Source organism: Hipposideros armiger, unplaced genomic scaffold (genome assembly GCF_001890085.2).
Source record: "Hipposideros armiger isolate ML-2016 unplaced genomic scaffold, ASM189008v1 scaffold_34, whole genome shotgun sequence".
Lineage (NCBI taxonomy): Eukaryota > Metazoa > Chordata > Mammalia > Chiroptera > Hipposideridae > Hipposideros > Hipposideros armiger.
This window is the reverse complement of record NW_017731384.1, coordinates 1,165,833-1,186,340: the sequence shown is the minus strand read 5'-3', so window position 1 is coordinate 1,186,340 and position 20,508 is coordinate 1,165,833. Positions and strand designations below refer to the sequence as shown.

At 38.7% G+C, this 20,508-nt stretch overlaps 1 protein-coding gene across 5 annotated transcripts in view; it reads right to left on the bottom strand.

Moving 5' to 3' along the window:
* Positions 1–20,508, bottom strand: part of TLK2 (tousled like kinase 2) — a 121,798-nt gene that overhangs the window by 81,052 nt on the left and 20,238 nt on the right. The gene's annotated exons all lie outside the window — the stretch shown is intronic.

The window sequence follows — 20,508 nt, the reverse complement described above, 5'->3', positions numbered from 1 at the left end:
TCCCAGGCAAATGCATCACAGGCAGTGGGTTCCCTTCTGCTTAGCCCTCACCTGTGGAACAGAGGCTCCATCTCAGACATGCTACACTGAGAATACTGGGACCCCAATAGCTCTTTCACCCAGCTCATGAGGTGGTGGTTCCACACCAAGAGAGTGCAGGCAGCATCCCCACCCTCATCCTCACCAGGGCTCAGTTCCTAGAGCCAGAAGGTCACTCACAGAAAAGCTCACCATTATCCCCACCCCCCAGCTCCAGAGCCCTGGCTCAGATATTTTGCCTCAGAGGTTAACAGCAGGAACATGTAGCCCAAAATCTCTTCCAAAGGCCCTGACTTCATTCCCAAGCGTGTGGACAAATTTAAGTCTAAGGGTGTTCTCAAGTTGAGGTTGTAGTAAAAGGCAATAGGAAGGAGATTCATGGATGTAATGAAATACAGCCTCAACTGTAGGCCAGCTAGTTCACAGGAAAGAACCTGGGAACAGGACATCTGGGAGGAGTCCTCCTGGGGTCAGTACAGGCGGCAAACACTGACCTCAGAAACTCCTCCTTCCAAGTAGACGGGATTTGATTGGATTAGTTTGTGCAGGAATGTATGCCTCAGTGCATTGTTGAAAACAATAGAACAATCTGGGCCACTAGTGGAGTTTAACAGCTGGGTTGGTCAGGGAAAGAGGAGTACCAGTCAGCCCAAGGTGACTGTAGGCATATCCTAAAGCTGTGCATCCCTGAGGAGCACCACCTGGAGGCCTGACACTGTGGAGACCGGGTGGTAGAATAGACTTCACTATAATGATCCAGCCAGTCACTGAACAAACAAACAAGCAAATAACAATAACAAGCCCCAAGGGATGGGATGAGAAATCAGTACCCAGGGCTGCTACAATATATCATCTAAAATGACCAATTTCCAACCAAAAAAATCATGAGGCATACAAAGAAATAGGTAAGTAAGACCCATATTTGGGAAGGTGGGGGGTGGGAGGGAGCAGGGAAAAGGCAGACAAAAGACACTGCCTGTGAGAGTGACTAGATGTTGGATTTAACAGAAAAATATTTCAAAACAGCCATTATTAATATGTTAAAAGGAAACCATAATTACAATTAAAGAAGCAAAGAAAGGCATGGATGACAATGGTGCATCAAATAGAGAACACCAATAGAGACATAGAAATTATATATATTAAAAACAAAACAAAACCAAATGGAAATTCTGGAGTTGAAAACTACAATAATGAATTAAAAAATGCACTAGAGAGGCTTAAGAGTAAAATTGAATGGGCAAAAGAAATAATTAGCAAATTTGAAGATAAGTCAGTAAGAGATTATGGAAGCTGAAAAACAAAAATGGAAGAAAAATAAACAGAACTTCAGAGAAAAGTGGGAAACTGTTAAGTATATCACCATGGGGCCAGCCAAGTGGCTCGTTGGTTAAGAGTTGGCTTGGGAGTGCAAGCTCTGAGCAGCAGGGCCCCAGTTCGGATCCCACATGCGGGCCAGTGACGCTGTGTCCTCTACAGCTAAGATGGTGAACAACAGTTCAACATGAAGCTGGGCTGCCATGAGTCGCCCGCAACGGCGTAGGCTGCAGCCCCTTCTGCAGTGGGCTGCCATAAAGCTATCGTGAACCAGCGTGAGTAGCCATCCAATGGCCGGCGAGCGACTGCCTCACCCGGGAAGAGTTCAATGATAATACCAACATGGACCAGTGAAGCAACGTCCTCCACAACTAGACTGAAGAACAAAAGGACAGCAACTTGTCTGTTCCCCTTCTCCAATTCCCCAAAGCTGTTTCCGTCCCCCAATTCCCCAATAAAATCTTTAAAAAAAAAAAAAAAAGACTGATAATCCAATCAAAAACGGGCAAAAGATATCTGAATAGACATTTCTCCAAAGATGATGTACGAACAGCCGATAAGCACATGAAAAGCAGCTCAACATTATTAGCCAACAGAGAAATATAAATCAAAACCACAAAGAGATTACCACTTTACATCTGTGAGGATGTCTAGAATCAGAAAGACAGCAAGAAGGGCTGGCAACAAGATGGAGAAATTGGAACCTTCATACACTGCTGGTGGCAACATAAAATGGTATAGCTCCTTTCAAAAACAGGCAGTTCCTCAAACAATTAAACATGCAGTTATTATATGACCCAGAATGCTAGGTATATACTGAAGAAAAAATGAAAATATGTACACACAAAAACTTGTTTATAGCAGCATTATTCACAAAAGACGAAAACAACCCAAATGTTCAACTGATAAATGGAGAAACAAAATGCAGTATATCCATACAATGGAATATTATTTGGCCATAAAAAGGAATTCAGTGCTGATAACATGCTATAATATAGACAAAACCTTGAAAACATTTTGCTAAGTAAAAGAAGCCAGTCACAATAGATCACATATTAAAGGATTCCATTCCTATGAAAATCCAGAATAGGGAAATCTAAGACAGGCATAAATTAGGGGTTGCTTAGAATGGGAGTTGAGGGGATATGAGATGACAGCTAAAGAATATGGGGTTTCTTTTTGTGTTGATAAAAATGTTTTAAAAACTGTTGATGATTGTCTGTATCTGTGAATATACAAAAACCCAATAAGTTATGTATTTTAAATGGGCCAATTGTATGGTACATGAATTACATTTCAATAAAGCTGTTAAAAAACAACAGCTACTAGGCTTAGTGTCAGGAATAATTTACATTCTTATTAGGTTGTATTAAGTATTATTTTCACTGTACCCTAAAGCACTATTTTTAAACTGTAATTAACACCATATACCAGACAGCTTCATAGTGAGATACTTGTGAGGTTGCAAATAAAAATAATAAAGTGAAACCAGAGAGAAGAAATAAAATCATCTATTTCCAGGGACATAAATCAACAAAAGACCTATTCCTAGAAAGATAGTTTCATGACGTTTTAAATGAAAAAGTTTTTTTACATAAGAATTCTAGAATAATTTAAACGGAACATTTCTATGACCAAATTTTAAAAATATTCTTTCATGAATTATCTTTATTGTAATGATTATGAAGCATTTTCCCCCTTGGACAGTAATAAAACTATACGCTATATTTTATTTTTTATTTATGTATTTAAAAAGTCTTTTGATTGGGGAACAGCCATGGTCATTGGTTACACATTGGTTTTTTTGTTGTTGTTTTTTAAAGATTATTTTTTATTGGGGAATTGGGGGGGTGGGGTGAGAACAGCGCTGGGGAATTGGGGAAATGGGAACAGACAAGTTGCTGTCGTTTTGTTCTTCAGCCTAGTTGCAGAGGACGTTGCTTCACTGGCCCAAGTTGGCACCATCATTGCGCTCTTTCCTGGGCGAGGCAGATCAGTCTCCGGCTTCTGGGCGGCCGCTCACTGCAGCTGCTGGCTACACACGGTAGCCCATGGCAACCCACTGCAGCAGGGGCTGCAGGCTATGACATCGCTGGTGACTCATGGCAGCCCAGCTCCAGGTTGAGCTGTTGTTCAGCATCTTAGATGTTTAGGGCAGTGTCACTGGCCTGCATATGTGGGATCCGAACCGGGGCCCTCTGGCGTCCCAAGCCAGTTCTTAACTATTGCGCCACTCGGCCGGCCCGGTTACACATTGTTTTCATGCTACAATGGCATAGTTGACTCTTTTAAGGAGGGAGCAGCTCACAGTGGCCCATGCGGGGATCGAACCGGCAACCTTGGTGTTATCAGCACAATGTTCTAACCAACTGAGCTAACCAGCCATCCCCATATGCTCTATTTTAACTATCCACCTTACCCACTAGATATCCCTCACTCCCAGAAGGAAACAGCAAGTGATAAATACAGACAAGGGAGAACTGAAGAAATGTTTTTATTAGCAATTACTAATAATGAAATAAATTATAAAGTATATATAACAGTGGTATGTACTTGTAGTGTTTGAAACATCAATATCAATGCAAGAGGCACATGATCTTAACTAAAAGACCTGTCCTTTTCTGAAGCACAGCATCCCAAATTATTATAAAATCATTAAGTTTAATTAGCAAAGATAAATGACATACACTCCCTGTTCTAAAACAACTTACTGTCTAGGAAGGGAGCTAACCAAAGTCTGTTAGGCAAACTGAGTATTATCTTTTAAAAATGTCACTATCATTTAAAAAACAAACGAAAAAGGCAGAAAAAACAACTAAATTAAAGGATGATAAAAACGTATGACTAAATTCAACATATGATCCTGGATTTGACCCTGGATATCAAAACAAAGCAAAGCCAACAGCTATAAAAGTCATTACTGGGACAAAGGCAGAAATTGAAGATGGACCATGTATTAGATAAAATCAAGTCCTTTTACAAACCGGTCTATCACTATCAGTTCCTCAATTGTAAATTTTCTCATTTGTTGCATCTTTTTACTAAGGTGCTTTGTAAGCTTTGTTCATACAAAGTTCATATTCAGCTCTGGGAGAGTGCTCCACATTTCAGGTGGTTGACTCTGCCAGTACCCGGTAACATTCATCAGTTCCAAACACATTAATACATTAGTTTTGCTACCTAGGATTTCCACACAAGATTGGATCTTCCATTTCTTTTTTTTTCTTTTCTTTTTTTTAGCTGAGCCATCCTGCCACCTGTTGGCAGCTCAGCAGCAGATCAGCTCGGGCCAGGCATCAAACCGCTGTTGCTCAGAGCTCACACTCTTGAGCGAGCTCTTAATCAACTGAGCCATTCGGCCAGCCCTGGATCTTCCATTTCTTAAAGGTGGCTTTTAGCGGCCACAAAAGTTAATTGACTCACTTCTGTCCTATGTCCTGAGCTGGTGGGCAGCTTTGTCTAGTTCATAGACAAGTTTGCCCCTTCCCAATTCCAAGAGTAATATAGCCACAGTTCTGGCCTTTGGCCTCAATTACTATCCCCAGAAGTAAATTAAACCCCAAGACATAACAGCTTATGGGCCATCAAGAATTAACTCCTTCCCATTCACCACTGTGACTTCTTCATATAGTTGAAGCTATCTATAATAACTGAGATTCAATTTTTCCTATTTCTCAAGATACCTACTGCTTACTGCTGAAACTATAATTTTCATATGTCATTTAGCAAGTCACCCTACTGAACTATTATTCTTTCTAACCATCTGTTTGTTCCTTTTGATTTATTTGTCCAAACATAAAGTCATAGCATTTATAAATAGTAAGTTTATATCTTCCTTTCCATAATTTTAAATCTCTTATCTGTTTCACATTTTACTGCATTAAATAAAACAACATAATCATCATAACATTGTTTTGTTCTTTTTCAAGATAACTCCTCTAAGTTCTTTACCACTAAAAATTCTATTAAAGGGCCAGCCAAGTGGCTCAGTTGGTTAAGAGCTCACTCAAGAGTTTGAGCTCTGAGCAACAGCGGTTCGATGTCCGGCCCGAGCTGAGCTGCCACTGACCTGCCAACAGGTGGCAGGATGGCTCAGCTAAAATAAATAAATAAATAATAAAAAAATAAAATGAAAATTCTATTAAAGACCTCAAATAACCAAAACAATCTTGTAAAAGAAAAACAAAGTTGGAGGTCTACCACTTTCTGATTTCCAAACTTATTACAAAGCTACAGTAATCAAAACAGCATGGCACTGGCATAAAGACGGACATATAGACAAATGGAATAAAGAGCCCAGAAATAAACCCTTGCACATATGGTCAAATGATTTTTTTTTCCATTTTTGTCTTTGCTGATTTCCCCCCCATTTTGTTGAAATATAATTGACATATAGCTCTGTATAAGTTTAAGGTGTACTGCATAATAACTTGACATAAAATGATTTTGACAAGGGTGCCAAGACCATTCAATGAGGAAATGGTGTTGGGAAAACTGGATAGATCCACATGCAAAAGAATTAAGTTGGGCCCTTACCTTATACCACATACACAAAATTAACTCAAAATGGATGACACCCAAAACACAGTCCACCAACCAAAAAACAGATAAATTGGACTACATAAAAATGAAAAACCTCTGTGCATCAAAGGACATTATCAACAGAGTGAAAAGTCAACCCAAGGAATGGGAGAAAATATTTGCAAATTATATATCTAATGATAAGGGGTAAATAACCAGAATATATAGAGAATTCTTATACATTAACAAGAACAAAACAAACGTCCCGATTAAAAAATGAGCTAAGGACTGGAATAGTCATTTCTCCAAAGAAGATATACAAATGGCCAAAAAACACATGAAAAGACACATCTCTAATCATTAGGGAAATGCAAATAAAAATCACAGTGAGACAGCACTTCACTTCACACCCATTAAAATGGCTACTATTTAAAAAACAAAAACAAAATAATAAATGCTGACAAGAATGTGGGGAAATTCTGGAACTGTTGTGCACTGTTGGTTGGAATATAAAATGGAAAATAGTATGGCAGTTCCTTGAAAAATTAAAAATAGAATGAATATGGTATAACAATTCTACTTTTGGGTATATACCCAAAAGAATTGAAAACGAGGTCTCAAAGACATATTTGCAAACCCATATTCACAGCAGCATTATTCACAATAGCCAAAAGGTGGAAGCAACCCAGGTGTCCACTGATGTATGTATGAATGAATAATAAACAAAATGTGGTATACAATGGACTATTAGGACTATACTCAGCCTTAAAAAGGTAATTCTGACACATGCTACAAAATGGGTGAACCTTGAGGACATTATGCTAAGTGAGAAAGCCAGTCACAGAAAGGCAAATACTGTATGATTCCACTTACATGAGGTACCCAGAATAGTCAAACTCAAAGAGACAGAAGTAGGATAGTAGTTGCCAGAGAGTAGAGGGAGGGAGGGATAGGGAGCTGTTGTTTAGTGAATACAGAAGTTCAGTTTTGGAAGATGAAAGAAGTTCTGGAGATTGGCTGCACAACAATTAGTAATTAACACTACTGAACCGTACACTTAAAAATGTTTAAGATGGTAAATTTTATGTTATGTGTATTTTACCACAATTAAAACTTTAAAAAACTATTTTTTTAAATTAGAAAGCTTATGCAAATACTTTTTTAAAATTATTTACTTGCTGTTGTAATAATAATAACGGCCAACACTTCTGTAGCACTTCTGTGGCTGGGCAGTCTATATTAGCACATTTAATTCTCACAGCTGATTAAAACAGACAAATATGCCCCACTGATTTTTAACAAAGGTACAAAAGCAATTTGATACTCTTTTCAATAAATGGTGCTAGAGCAATTAGACATTCACAGGCAAAAATATGACCTCAACTTAACCCTCATATCTTAGTTAAAAAATTAACTCATACAGGATCAAGAATTTAAATGTGAAACATAAAACTTTTAGGGAATAAAAGGGAGAAAAAGCCTCATTACCCAGGACTAGGTGAAGGGGTCTTAGACTTGAAACCAAAGCTTGATTCATAAAATAAAAAATTAGTAAATGAAACCTCACCAAATTAAAAACTTTTATTCAGCAAAATACCCTATAAATAGAATGAAGAGAAGTATCACAGACTGGAAAAATATCTACAAACCACATATCTGACAAAGGACTTGGTATTAGACGATATAAAGAACTCAAAACTCAAGTGTTTGGGGTTTTTTTAATCCAATTAGAAAATGGCAAAAGACACGAACAAACATTTCACTGAAGGGAATATAAAGATGGCTAATAAGCATAAGAAAAGATGTTCAACATCATTAGCCAACCATTAGGGAAATACAAATTCCAGCCACAATATGATTTCATTAGACACCTATCTGAACGCTAAAACAAAAAATAGTGACAACACTAAATGTTGGCAAGTCTACAGAAAAACAATCACTCATACGTTGCTAGTGAGAAAAATGGTAAAGCATATTTAGAAAATCATTTGGCAGTTTCTTTTAAAACTAAAAATGCACTTAACACTTATCATATGACCCAGCAATTATATTAATGAACATATGTTCCAGAGAAATAATATACATGCAAAAACCTGTACACAAATGTTCACAGCAGCTTTATTCATAATAGCCCCAAACTGGAAACAAACCAAATGTCCTTCAATGGGTGAATGGGTAAGTAAACTGGTATACCCATACAATCTCAAAAGGAGGTATACCATGTATACCTAGAAATAATGAATTTATGGAGATAGAAAACAGATTAGTGTTTGTTAGGAGTTAGGGTTTCAGTGCCGGGGTTTGGGGGGCTACAAAGGCGTAGCAGGCGAGAACCTTGTGGTAACGAAGCAGTTCTACATCTTGAGAGTGGTGGTGGTTACAAGAAGCTACACAAGTGATAAAACTGCATAGAAAAATATATGCACAAATGATGCATGTATAACGTGAAATTTGAATGAGTTTTGTAGATTTTATCAATGTCAATTTCCTGGTTTTAAACTGCATGATAATTATGCAAGATGTCTCACACTGGGGGAGAAGGGGTGCATGGAACCTCTCTGCACATTTTTTGCAACTTCCTTTGAATATATAATTATTTTGAAATAAAGTTTTAAGTTTTCATATTTTATGTATTATTTACTTGCTATGTTATTATTTCACATGAGAATTATGAGTTCCCTGAAAGGTGAGGAGAGACCACCAGTAACTATGGAGTGGATTTTTTTTTTTTTAAGATTTTATTGGGGATTTGGGGGAGGGGAACAGTGCTGGGGAATCGGGGAAGGGGAACAGGCAAGTTGCTGTTCTTTTGTTCTTCAGTCTAGTTGTGGAGGACATCGCTTCACTGGCCCATGTTGGTGTTATCATTGCGCTCTTCCCAGGTGAGGCAGTAACTCTCCAGCCACTGGATGGCCGCTCACAGCGGCTTATGGCAGTTCACTGCCAGCTGCCGGCCGCTCACAGTAGCTTATGGCAGCCCACGGCAGCAGTGGTTGCAGCCTATGCGGTTGCTGGCGACTCACAGCAGCCCAGCTCCAGGTCGAGCTGTTGTTCAACATCTTAGCTGTAGAGGGCGTAGCGTCACTGGCCCATGTGGGATCCAAACCGGCGGCCCTGCTGCTCAGAGCTCACGCTCCCAAGCCAAGTCTTAATCAACAAGCCACATGGCCGGCCCAGGAGTGGATTTTTGCCCCACTTCAAGGAACAAGAGGAGAAGGAAGAGGAAACAGTTTTATAATCGCCTCAATTTTTCCTTGGTTATAAGAGTCTATTCTGATTTTTTAACGTCTTACTTCGCAGGCAGTAATTCCTAGTAGCTTTAAGTGAAATTATCTACTTCACTGAAACTTTTATATTAACATCATATGAGTATAACTAAGAGCATCCATTTCCAGTTTTTTCTCTTTACAGGTCCTCAGGTTCTTTTGTTACACCCAATTAATCCCTCCATTTTTCTCTTAGTTTCTAATTTTTCAACTCCGGATTGATTAATTCCAATTCTTCTGTTTTACAGTGTATTTATTTCTTCTTGTAGTTTTCTTTTTTTCTTTTTTCTTTTTCCTGTAACCTTAGAATTGAATGGCAAATTCATATTCTTGTGTAAGTACTTCTTTGTCTACATTATATGTTTAATTACATGGTATTTCCATTTATTTTATTTTCTAAATAAAATAGTCTGTTACTTGATATGGGATATATAATAGCCATTTAGGACAATGTTTACAAACATCTAAGTCACTGGAGAGGGGAAACTGTCCCTTAAAAAGAGTCATCTCAGGTTCAAAAAGCAGCCAGTAAAAATTTTTTTTAACAAAGTATGATAAGTTTTAGACTCCTAAGTAAAAAAAAAAAAAAGCCCCATTTTCTATGCCAACATTTAAACTGTTTACCCTGTTTCCTGCTACTAACGATTTTTTAAAGTAAAAAATCCAAGTGGACAATTTAAAAAATATACAAGAGTCAAGCTGCTTGTTCCCCTTCCCCAATAAAAAAAATAAAATCTTTAACAACAACAACAAAAAGTAAAGTTTCCAAAAATAAAACACATTTTTAATATACTTAAAATGCACTTTTCAGGGGGCTTTAAAAAATATGCCAGTTACAAGCCTAAAGAAAACTTTGTGGATAAGTTATAAATCATGAAAACTGAGATCAAGATACAAATGTTGACAACCAGACTTTAGCACACAAATGAAACTCATGCAAACCAAGGAAAACTTGTAGAAGGAAGGCCAAAGGTTAATCTTTCACTCCTGTAAAAGTTTAAATGTCAACATTTATTGAGTTTCTAAAGTCTTCATTTCCTCCTTGGATTAAATAGGCATCTTAAAAGGGATTGAGAACAGTGGACAAAAATTAAACTCGATTAAGTATAAAGGAGCACAGCTGACAACAGTCAGTCCATGTCAGGTAGTAAAGACACTCTATTAAAGGCAAGACCTAATGGAAAATTAAAACTAAGTGTCTCTATAATTTTTTCAGTCATTAGGAGCACCACTTTTGCACACCATAGCAGAGCCAAATCAGCAATTAAAACGGTCTGACTCCCAAAGACCTATGACACTAGCTAGTTGATCGTAGTGTTCTAGCAGTGAAGTAGATGGGAAGTCTACTAAATTTTTACTTGACCTGTACATGCAGAGCTCTAGCGCAAATAAACAAAAGCTTAATTTGAGTCATCAAAAAGAGAAAGTCATGGCCCCTCAATCAATCTCAAGATCTGAGTCCGTTTACAGACCCAGGACCCACTGAACAGGTCTCCTTGAGGAAGGCTCCCACTACACTGCCAACATTTACACTGTTAGTCTTTCTCCCAGCCTTCCTCCAAAAGGACTAAGGCCTTTCACCAGGGTGGCTGTGCACTGGGGAAAAATACAATAATCAAACTCTTTTCAAGGATTCCTAGACACTGGCTCTTAATTGACACTAATTCCCGAAGACCCAAAACATCACTGTGTTCCACCTGTCAGAATAGGGGCCTATGGAGGTCAGGTGATCGATGAAGTTTTAGCTCAGGTCTGTCTAACAGGGGGTCCAGTGGGTCCTTTAACCCATCCTGTGGTTATTTTCCAGTTTCAGAATGTATAACTGGAACAGACATACTCAGCAACTGGCAGAATCCCCACATTACTTCCTAAATGTTCCCAATTTAGCAGACAGCACCGAACACTTTTGACTTACAAAAGCCGTTTTCAACAACACTCCTCTCAACAAAAAAAATTTTAAAGAACAAATGAACTTTGACTTATTTAAAAACTGCAGCACCCTTACAATCTAGTCCACCACAATTTTTATAACTGTAAGCCAAGCTAACTGAAATAGCTCTTTACTATGATAACCGACCTTGATATTAAGTGAAGCTAACTAATGTAGAAAACCAGAAGAAATGTTCGACTCAACCAACTGGCTTACCTCTACTAAGGACAGTAGCAAACATACTTGGGTGGCAAAGATATAATGATGAAGTCCATTTCTGACTTCCATTTAATTTTAACCAAAGTGGGGTAATTTTATTGTACACTTGAAGCTACCATAATGTTGTATGTCAATTACACCTCAATTTTAAAAAAATGAAGTCTCGGGGCCAGCCAGGTGGCTCAGTTGGTTAAGAGTGTGAGGTCTGAGCAACAGGGTTGCCAGTTCGATTCCCACATGGGCCTGTGAGCTGCGCCTGACCTGAGCTGCCTGAGCTGCCAACGGGCAGCCGGATGGCACAATGATTAGAGCACGTGCTCTTAACAACAAGGTTTCTGGTTCAATTCCTGCATGGGATGGTGGGCTATGCCCACCACAACTAAGATTGAACATGGCACCTTGAGCTGAGGGACCACAAGCTGCCGACGGGCGGCTGGATGGCGAGTGGACTTGGAGCTAAACTAGCTGCACCCTCCACAACTAAGATTGAAGGACAACAATTTAGCTGTTACCCTTCCCCAATTCCCCAATAAAAAACATCTTAAAAAAAAAAATGAAGTCTCAATACCGCCCACCCTAAAATGATGGGTAATTTATTTTTTATTGAGGTATAATTGACATAACAATGTTATATTAGTTTGAGATGTTTAACATAATGATTTGGTACTTGTATGTATTGCAAAAAGATCACCACAATATGTCTAGTTAAAGATGGGGTAATTTTAAATGCATGATTTTGTCATTTAGTAAGCAAATATATTCCAGTATACTGTCAAGACAATCCTTAACAAATATTAATAATATTTAGTAGTATTTCATTCATGCCAAATCTTAACTATGTGATTTAGTAACATCCAATTCCAAACAGCAAACCCAACAATCAGAACAATCAGAAATCCTTTAAATGTCTTCTCTTCTGGAAACCTGCCTATGGAAGTCTATGTCATTCAGTCAAGACCTGGTGCGTGTAATCAAAAAGACAGATAATAAAGTGTTGGCAAGGATAAGGAGAAAGTTTAACCCTCATACACTGCTAGTGGGGATGCAGCAGCTGCTTTGGACATCAGTTTGGCAGTTCCTCAAATGGTTAAACTAATAACTAAAAAAGTATAGAGATTTACGTTAGGTCCAGCCGTGAATGCAGCATGTCTTAACCATATGACCTGGCAATTCCATTCCTAGGAACATACCCAAGAGAAATGAAAACAACTGCGCACAAAGACGTGTACATAAATATTCACAGCACCACTATTCATAAAAGCCCAAAATGGCAACAACCCAAATGTCCACCAACTAAAGAAAGAACAGAAAACAAAATGTGGTCTATCTAGACAATGGAATATTATTTGGTAATAAAAAGAAATGAAGTTTGGAGACATGCTATAACATTAATGAACCTTGAAAACATGATGCTAAGTGAAAGAAGCCAAGTCACAAAGGACCACATAGTGTATGATTCCATTTACATGAGATGTCCAGATAGACAAACCTATGGAGACAGAAAGCAGATTCATGGTTCCCTAGAGTAGATAGGGATAGGGGCTTCGAAGGTGACAGCTATGAGATAAGGGTTTCTTTTTGAGGTGATGAAAACATTCTTAAATGTATTGTGGTAATGGTTGCACAATTCCGTAAATACACTAAGCCACTGAATGAATCATACACTTTGAGTGAATTGTATGGTGTGTGAATTATATCTCAATAAAGCTGTTACAAGAAAAGATCCAGTGCAATTCTGCCGGACACAGGAAATGTTAAAACCATAGGACTATACAGCTGTCCGGGTGGGTGCAGATGAGAATCAGGTAATCCTGCCCTCCAGCACTTCCTGACCAGCGATAGAAAGGATTAGGTTAGCTGTTTCTCCTGCTATCAAATCCTTTATCTCATTTAATATTTCTTAAAATGTGTGACAAAACACTGTTCTACAAATGTATTTACAGGATGATTGTTTAAAGAATAGTAATCAAAACTAGATCTATATACTGCAACATTTATAGGAAAGATCTCAAAATCATCTGCTGAGTGAAATACAAGGAAGTGGCAGAATAATAACGATTCAATTTTTGTAAAAACCACATGCAAGAGTCAGTACTATATGGTTTCTAATGGGTAAATATGATACAGGCAGATAAGTACAGTACTTAAATAAATAGAGAGACATACCAAACTTCCCAGAGCGATTACAGTATGCATGCATTCCTTATATAACTGAAAATTAATCATTAAAAAAACTAATCCTAAGGAAAAGAACTAGGGTTTCAATATACATAGAAGCAATAGTCATATGGATGGGCTACCGTACACTTCACTAGAAAGCTTACAATTTAGACTTTAACTTTCTCCTTATGCTAAAAACTCTCCTTTTATAGATACTACAAATTCAATATTTACAAGTGGAAAAGAAGCTCTGTGTAAAATCCTGGGGCATATTCACAGTAAATACAACATGGAAGAAATGGTCATAAAAATAAGAACAAAAATATGAACATTGACATAATCCAGATTTAAACTATCCAAGAGATATATAACCCTAAAGAAAGTTTCATGACAATAAGTTTAGCTTCCTGTCTTTTACTGTTTTGAAGAGATCATTAATTAATCTGTAAGAAACAAACCTACTGCCACCTCCTATAGAAAACAGCGCAACAGGGCCAGCCAAGTAGCGCGTTAGTTAAGAGCTGGCTTGGGATGCCAGCTCTGAGCAGCAAGGCCCCAGTTCGGATCCCACATGAGGGCCAGTGACACTGCCCTCTACAGCTAAGATGGTGAACAACAGCTCGACCTGGAGCTGGGCTGCTGTGAGTCGCCAGCAACAGCGTAGGCTACACAGCCCCTGCTGTAGTGGGCTGCCATAAGCTACCGTGTGTGGCTGGCAGCTGGCGTGAGCGGCCAGCAGCGGGTGTGAGCTGCTGTGAGCCGCCATGAGCGGCTGTCCAGAGGCCAGTGACCCATCTGCCTCACCCGGGAAGAGTGCAATAATACCAACATGGGCCAGTGAAGCAACGTCCTCCACAACTAGACTGAAGAACAAAAGGACAGCAACTTGTCTGTTCCCCTTCCCCTGATTCCCCGATAAAATCTTTAAAAACAAACAAACAAGCAAAAACCAATACAACAAAATTCCTATTGCAGAGCCCAATATATCAGTATCATGATAGGATGCAGGAGTCTAAATTCCAGTTCTGCCACTTAATGATTGTGGCACAACCTATATATATCAACTGCTCTCTCTGAGCCTCAATTTTCTCATTCATAAAAAGCCAGGAAGACATCACTCATGTCTTCATACCCCTTCAAAGGCTAGAATTTAAGATTATAATTTTAAATGTATATAATCAATGACTACCTCCTACACACACACCTTAGCTGTTTCCAGTTTCCACTTGTGTGAATGGGGGAAAGACAGTTGGGAGATTTTCCTCCAACACATGGCAATCTTATCTGCTCACCTTCCAATTCCAGAAGTTACACTACTATCCAATCATCAAAGATGGTAGCACATTTGGTATAACCCAAGTAAAGACTCTTACTAGGTTACTGTTACTTATACCCCTGAAGAACATTGTTTCCCAAGGCACATGGCATACGGCTCAGACTTAAACTAGCATGGCAATTTAAATAGATTGACAATAACCTGGATTCGAATGTATTAAAGTCATTTTAAAAATGATGTCTCGACATATCAGCTGTGAGGAGTATCATTAATCATACGAGTATCACCAACTTTTGTTTTCCTGACTTACTTTTAAAATAAATAGATTCAAAATTAGCACTATAAAAATTAATCTCACTTACTTGCATCTCCTGAATGGGAAACAGTGGGATGGCCCAAGGGTGTGACCAATAGAAAAATGATTGAGAACAGCTGGTACCGACAGTTTAAAGTCAGAGAGGTGTGAAACTGAATCACTGAACCACTGTATGAAACTGGGCAAATCACTTAAGCTCTATGAGCTCTGGTCTTCTCATCTGTGATAAAAGAGGAAAAACCACCTACCTTAGGGATATTGCAAGAATTAAATAACACTATATGTTGGAGAAGGGTTTTGTAAAACAACGCCTGAAATATAGCTGGTGCTCAGTGGAGATTAGTTACCTCTTTCCCGCTTTGTGGGAGTATGGGAGGATATGCACGAGCCATCGTTAACATGAAACTTTAACCAACCAAGCCAACCAGCTTTAACCACCCTATAAACTGCCAAGCATGTATTACAATTAAAAAGTTTGCCCCACATAGAGGCCAGATTATTCAACAAGTCACACTATTTAAAAGGTAAAGGCTTTGGACCACTTAACTTTAAAAAAAAAAAAGCTAAACCAAAGCTGGAAACTGAGCTCCCTAAATCCATTTCTCCCTTCGATCTCCACTAGATTATGAACTCATGGGGGCAGGGAATCATCTTTTTTATTTACAGTTATATCCTCAGAGCAGTATCTATCACATAATAGGTGTTTAATAAAGGTATGCTCATAAATGAATGAATGTTCTTTAATCTTCTGTACTTCAATGTCCTCATTCATAAAATGGGAATACAAGGAAACTACTGTTATAAAAGCTCTAAGACAGCGGTTCTCAACCTTCCTAATGCCGCGACCCCTTAATACAGTTCCTCATGTTGTGGTGACCCCCAACCATAAAATTATTTTCGTTGCTATTCTATAATTGTAATTTTGCTACTGTTATGAATCGTAATGTAAATATCTTTTTGTTTTCCGCTGGTCTTAGGCGACCCCTGTGAAAGGGTTGTTCGACCCTTTCTATTTGGTGCTACTGTAAGTGGTATTGCTCTTTAAATTTCAATTGCCACCTGTACATTGCTAGTATACAGAAATACAACTGATTTTCATAAACTTAAACTCTGGTAGCTTTTTTATAGTTTACTTTAAACTTTCTACATGCACAATCATGTCATCTATAAGACATCTAAAAATTAAACATAATTTTACTTTTCCTTCCCAAACTATAAGCTTATTCCTTTACCTGTCTCAATGCACTGGCTACCACCTTCAGAACATGTTGAAAAGAAGTTGTGAGAAGGAATATCCTTGACTTGTCTGGATATTAGGTTGAAAGCATTCAGTGTCAGTTTCTCCTAGATGCCTTTTATCAGGTTGAGGACATTCCCTTCTATTCCTAGTTAACTGAGAGTTTTTATCACAAATTAATGCTGAACTTTGTTCAAATGTTTTTTATGCATCTATATATTACAAGGTCATTTAGTTTTTCTCCTTTATTCTACTAATATGATGAATTACATTGACTTTTAATGTTGTCAACCTTGCAATTGGGATTAAATCCAACTGGTCATAATGTGTGTGTACACACACATACACACATTAACATAGATACATATTGCTAGATTTAATTTGCTAATATTTGGTTAATGATTTTTGCATACATATTCATGAGGCATACTGAGCTACAGTATTCTTTTTTACTACACAATGTCTTTGCCTGGGTTGGTTTCAAGGTAATGCTGGCCTCAGAAGTGTTTTCTGAAATTTGTGAAAAACTTGTTATTATCTCTTCCTTACATGTTTGATAGAATTCATCAATAAAGCCATGTGGGTCTGGACTTTACTTTGTGGAAAGGCTTTTAATTACAAATCCAGGGTATTTAATAAATATAGTTATTCAGACGTGCTTTCTATTTCATTTATTTCAGCTCTTTATTTCTCTCCTACTTAGTTTGTTCTTTTTCTAGCTTCTTAAGGCAGCAAACATGGGTCACTGATTTTAGACCCTTCTTTTGAAGCTATTTAAGTTTCCTTCTAAAAAGCACTGCTTAGCTGCAGCCCACAAATTTTAATACATGGCGTATATCATGTTTTCACTTTCATTAAGTGCAAAATATTTTCTGACTTCCCTTGTGAATTCTTCTTTGACCTAAAGGTTATTTAGAAGCATGTTATTTAACTTCCAAATATTTGGAGATTTTCCAAATATCTTTTTCTTTTTTATTTCTCATTTAATTCCATTGTAGTGAGTAGTACTCTCTATATAATTCCAATCCTTTTAAATTTGTTGAAACATGTTTTATAGCCCTGCATAGAATCTATTTTGGTAAATGTTCCATGTGCACTTGAAAAGAATGTGAGCATAGTGTTCTATAAATGTCAATTAGGGATGACAGTCCATTGATAATATTGTCCAAATCTTCTATATCTTTGCCAATTTTTTTGCCTACTTGCTCTATTAATTATTGAGAGAGAATGTTGCAGTTTCCAATTATAATATAATTGTGGATTTGTCTATTGCTCCTTTCAACTATCAGTTTTTGCTTCACTATGTTATTAGATGCATACACATTTAGGGCTGCTGTGCTTTATCAATAAATTGATCCTTTTTTCATTATTAAATGTGCTTCATTAACCCCTTGTAATATTTTCCCTGTTCTAAAGTCTCCTTTGTCTAATACAAAAACAGTCACTCCAGCCTTTTTATACTTAGTGTTTACATAGTATCTTTTTCCATTCCTTTAAACATATAAGTTAAATGTAAATGGGTTTTTTGTAGATATCATACCAGGTCTGACAATTAAGTTCACAAACTTGTTGCAACAATGTTGCTAACCTTTTTTGATATCAGAGGGATTATTCCTTATGAATTTGTACCAACTAGACAAACAGTTAACCAAGTTTACTATTTGGAAGTACTGAAAAGAACTGCGTGAAAAAGTTAGACGAACTGAACTTTTCACCAACAATTCTTTGCTCTTGTATCACAACGCACCAGCTCACACGGCACTGTCTGTGAGGGGGTTTTGAGCCAGTAAACAAATAACTGTATTGGAACACCCTCCCTACTCACCTGATCTGGCCCCCATTGATTTCTTTCTTTACCCGAAGATAAAGGAAATATTGAAAGGAAGACACTTTGATGACATTTAGGACATCAAGGATAATGGGACAACAGCTTTAATGGCCATTCCAGAAAAAGTTCCAAAATTGCTTTGAAGGGTAGACTAGGCACAGGCGTCAGAGTATAGCTTCCCAAGGGGAGTACTTCCAAGGTGACTGTAGTGATATTCAGCAATGAAGTATGTAGCACTTTTTCTAGGATGAGTTCGCGAATTTAATTGGCAGACCTCGTACAGTTAGATCATACGAGGTGTGATAAAAAAAAATACAGTGAATGTTTATTTATTTTTTTTTTTAAAGATTTTTATTGGGTAATTGGGGGGATGGGAACAGTGATGGGGAATTGGGGGAAGGGGAACAGACAAGTTGCTGTCGTTTTGTTCTTCAATCTAGTTGTGGAGGACGCTGCTTCACTGGCCCAAGTTGGCACCATCATTGCGCTCTTCCCGGGCGAGGCAGATCAGTCGCCAGCTTCTGGACGGCCGCTCACTGCGGCTGCTGGCCGCTCACGCTGGCTGCTGGCTACATATGGTAGCCCATGGCAACCCACTGCCACAGGGACTGCAGCCTACGCCGTCGCCAGCGACTCACAGCAGCCCAGCTCCAGGTTGAGCCGTTGTTCAGCATCTTAGCTGTAGAGGGCAGTGTCACTGGCCCTCACATGTGGGATCCGAACCGGGGCCCTCTGGCATCCCAAGCGAGTTCTTAACCATCGCGCCACTCGGCCGGCCCGTGAATGTTTAAATAAAAAATAATTTAGGGCCGGCTGTGTGGCTCAGTTGGTTAAGAGCTCGCTCAAGAGTGCGAGCTCTGAGCAACAGCGGTTCGAGTCCCGGCCCGAGCTGAGCTGCTGCTGAGCTGCCAACAGGTGGCAGAATGGTTCAGGTAAAAAAATAATAATTATTATTATTATTTATTACAGGGGTGTCAAATAGCTCAGTTGGTTACACCGCAGTGCTCATAACACCAAGGTTGCTGGTTGGATCCATACATGGGCCACTGAGCTGCACCCTCCACAACTAGATTGAAACAATTACTTGACTTGGGGCTGATGGGTCCTGGAAAAACACACTGTTACCCAATTTAAAAAAGAAAATAATACTAATAATTTATTACAGCAAAAGACACATTGCCACTAATCCCCCTCAAAATACTCCCCCTCACTTCGAACACACTTATCCTACCATTCTTGCCACTTTCTGAAGCAGTTCTAGAAGTCCTCTTTCGTAAGTGTCTTTAGTTGCACTATTGTGGCTGCATCCATGTCCTGAATCGATTCAAAACATTTACCTTTCATGGTCATTTTGACTTTAGGAAAGAGCCAGAAGTCGTATGGTGCCAGATCCGGTTAATAAAGTGGATGAGGGCATGCTGTAAAGTTTTTAATTGACAGAAATTTCCATCCATACCAGAAGCTGTGTGTGACATGGAGCCTTTTTTGTGATCAAAGAATACGGTGAATGCTACTGCCGAGTGCCATCCAATGGAAAGGCAGGGATCTTCAAAACAGGAAGCGGGGTGTCCAACCTTAGTAACAGTGTGTGACAAGTTCCAATGTGTTCAGTGCAGTCAGTTGGGTGTGAGCTACAGTTGAGAGCTATGGTGTGTTTTAAAGTGTGCTGTAAATCATCCTCCATCATAACAACGCTCCGTGTCACACATCACTTCTGGTATATGGCAATTTCTGTCAAATAAAAACATTAAGGTGTGTCCTCATCAACTTTATTCACTGGATCAGGCACTGTGCAACGACTTCTGGCTCTTCCCCAAAGTCAAAATGATTCAGGACATCGAGGCAGCCATGACAGCACAACTAAAGACACTCACAAAAGACGACTTCTAGAACTGCTTCAGAAAGTGGCAAGAACAATGGGATAAGTGTGTTCGAAGCAAGAGGGAGTATTTTGAGAGGCATTAATGGCAATGCATCTCTTACTGTAATAATTTTTTTAAAATTTAAACTTTCACTGTATTATTTGATCACATCTCATATACAGTGATCTAACCTGACACTCTCTTTTAACTGGAGTGCTTATACCATTTACAATGTATTTAATTATCAATATATCTGGGTTTAAATCTACTATATTGTTTTTTGTTTTGTTTTTTTAATTGGGGAATCGGGGGAAGGGGAACAGACAAGTTGCTGTCCTTTTGTTCTTCAGTCTAGTTGTGGAGGACATCGCTTGACTGGCCCAAGTTGGCACCATCATTGCACTCTTCCCGGCTAAGGCAGATCAGTCGTCGGCTTCTGGATGGCTGCTCACAGTGGCTGCTGGCCGCTCACACTGGCTGCTGGCTACACACGGTAGCCCATGGCAACCCACTGCAGCAGGGGCTGCAGCCTAGCAG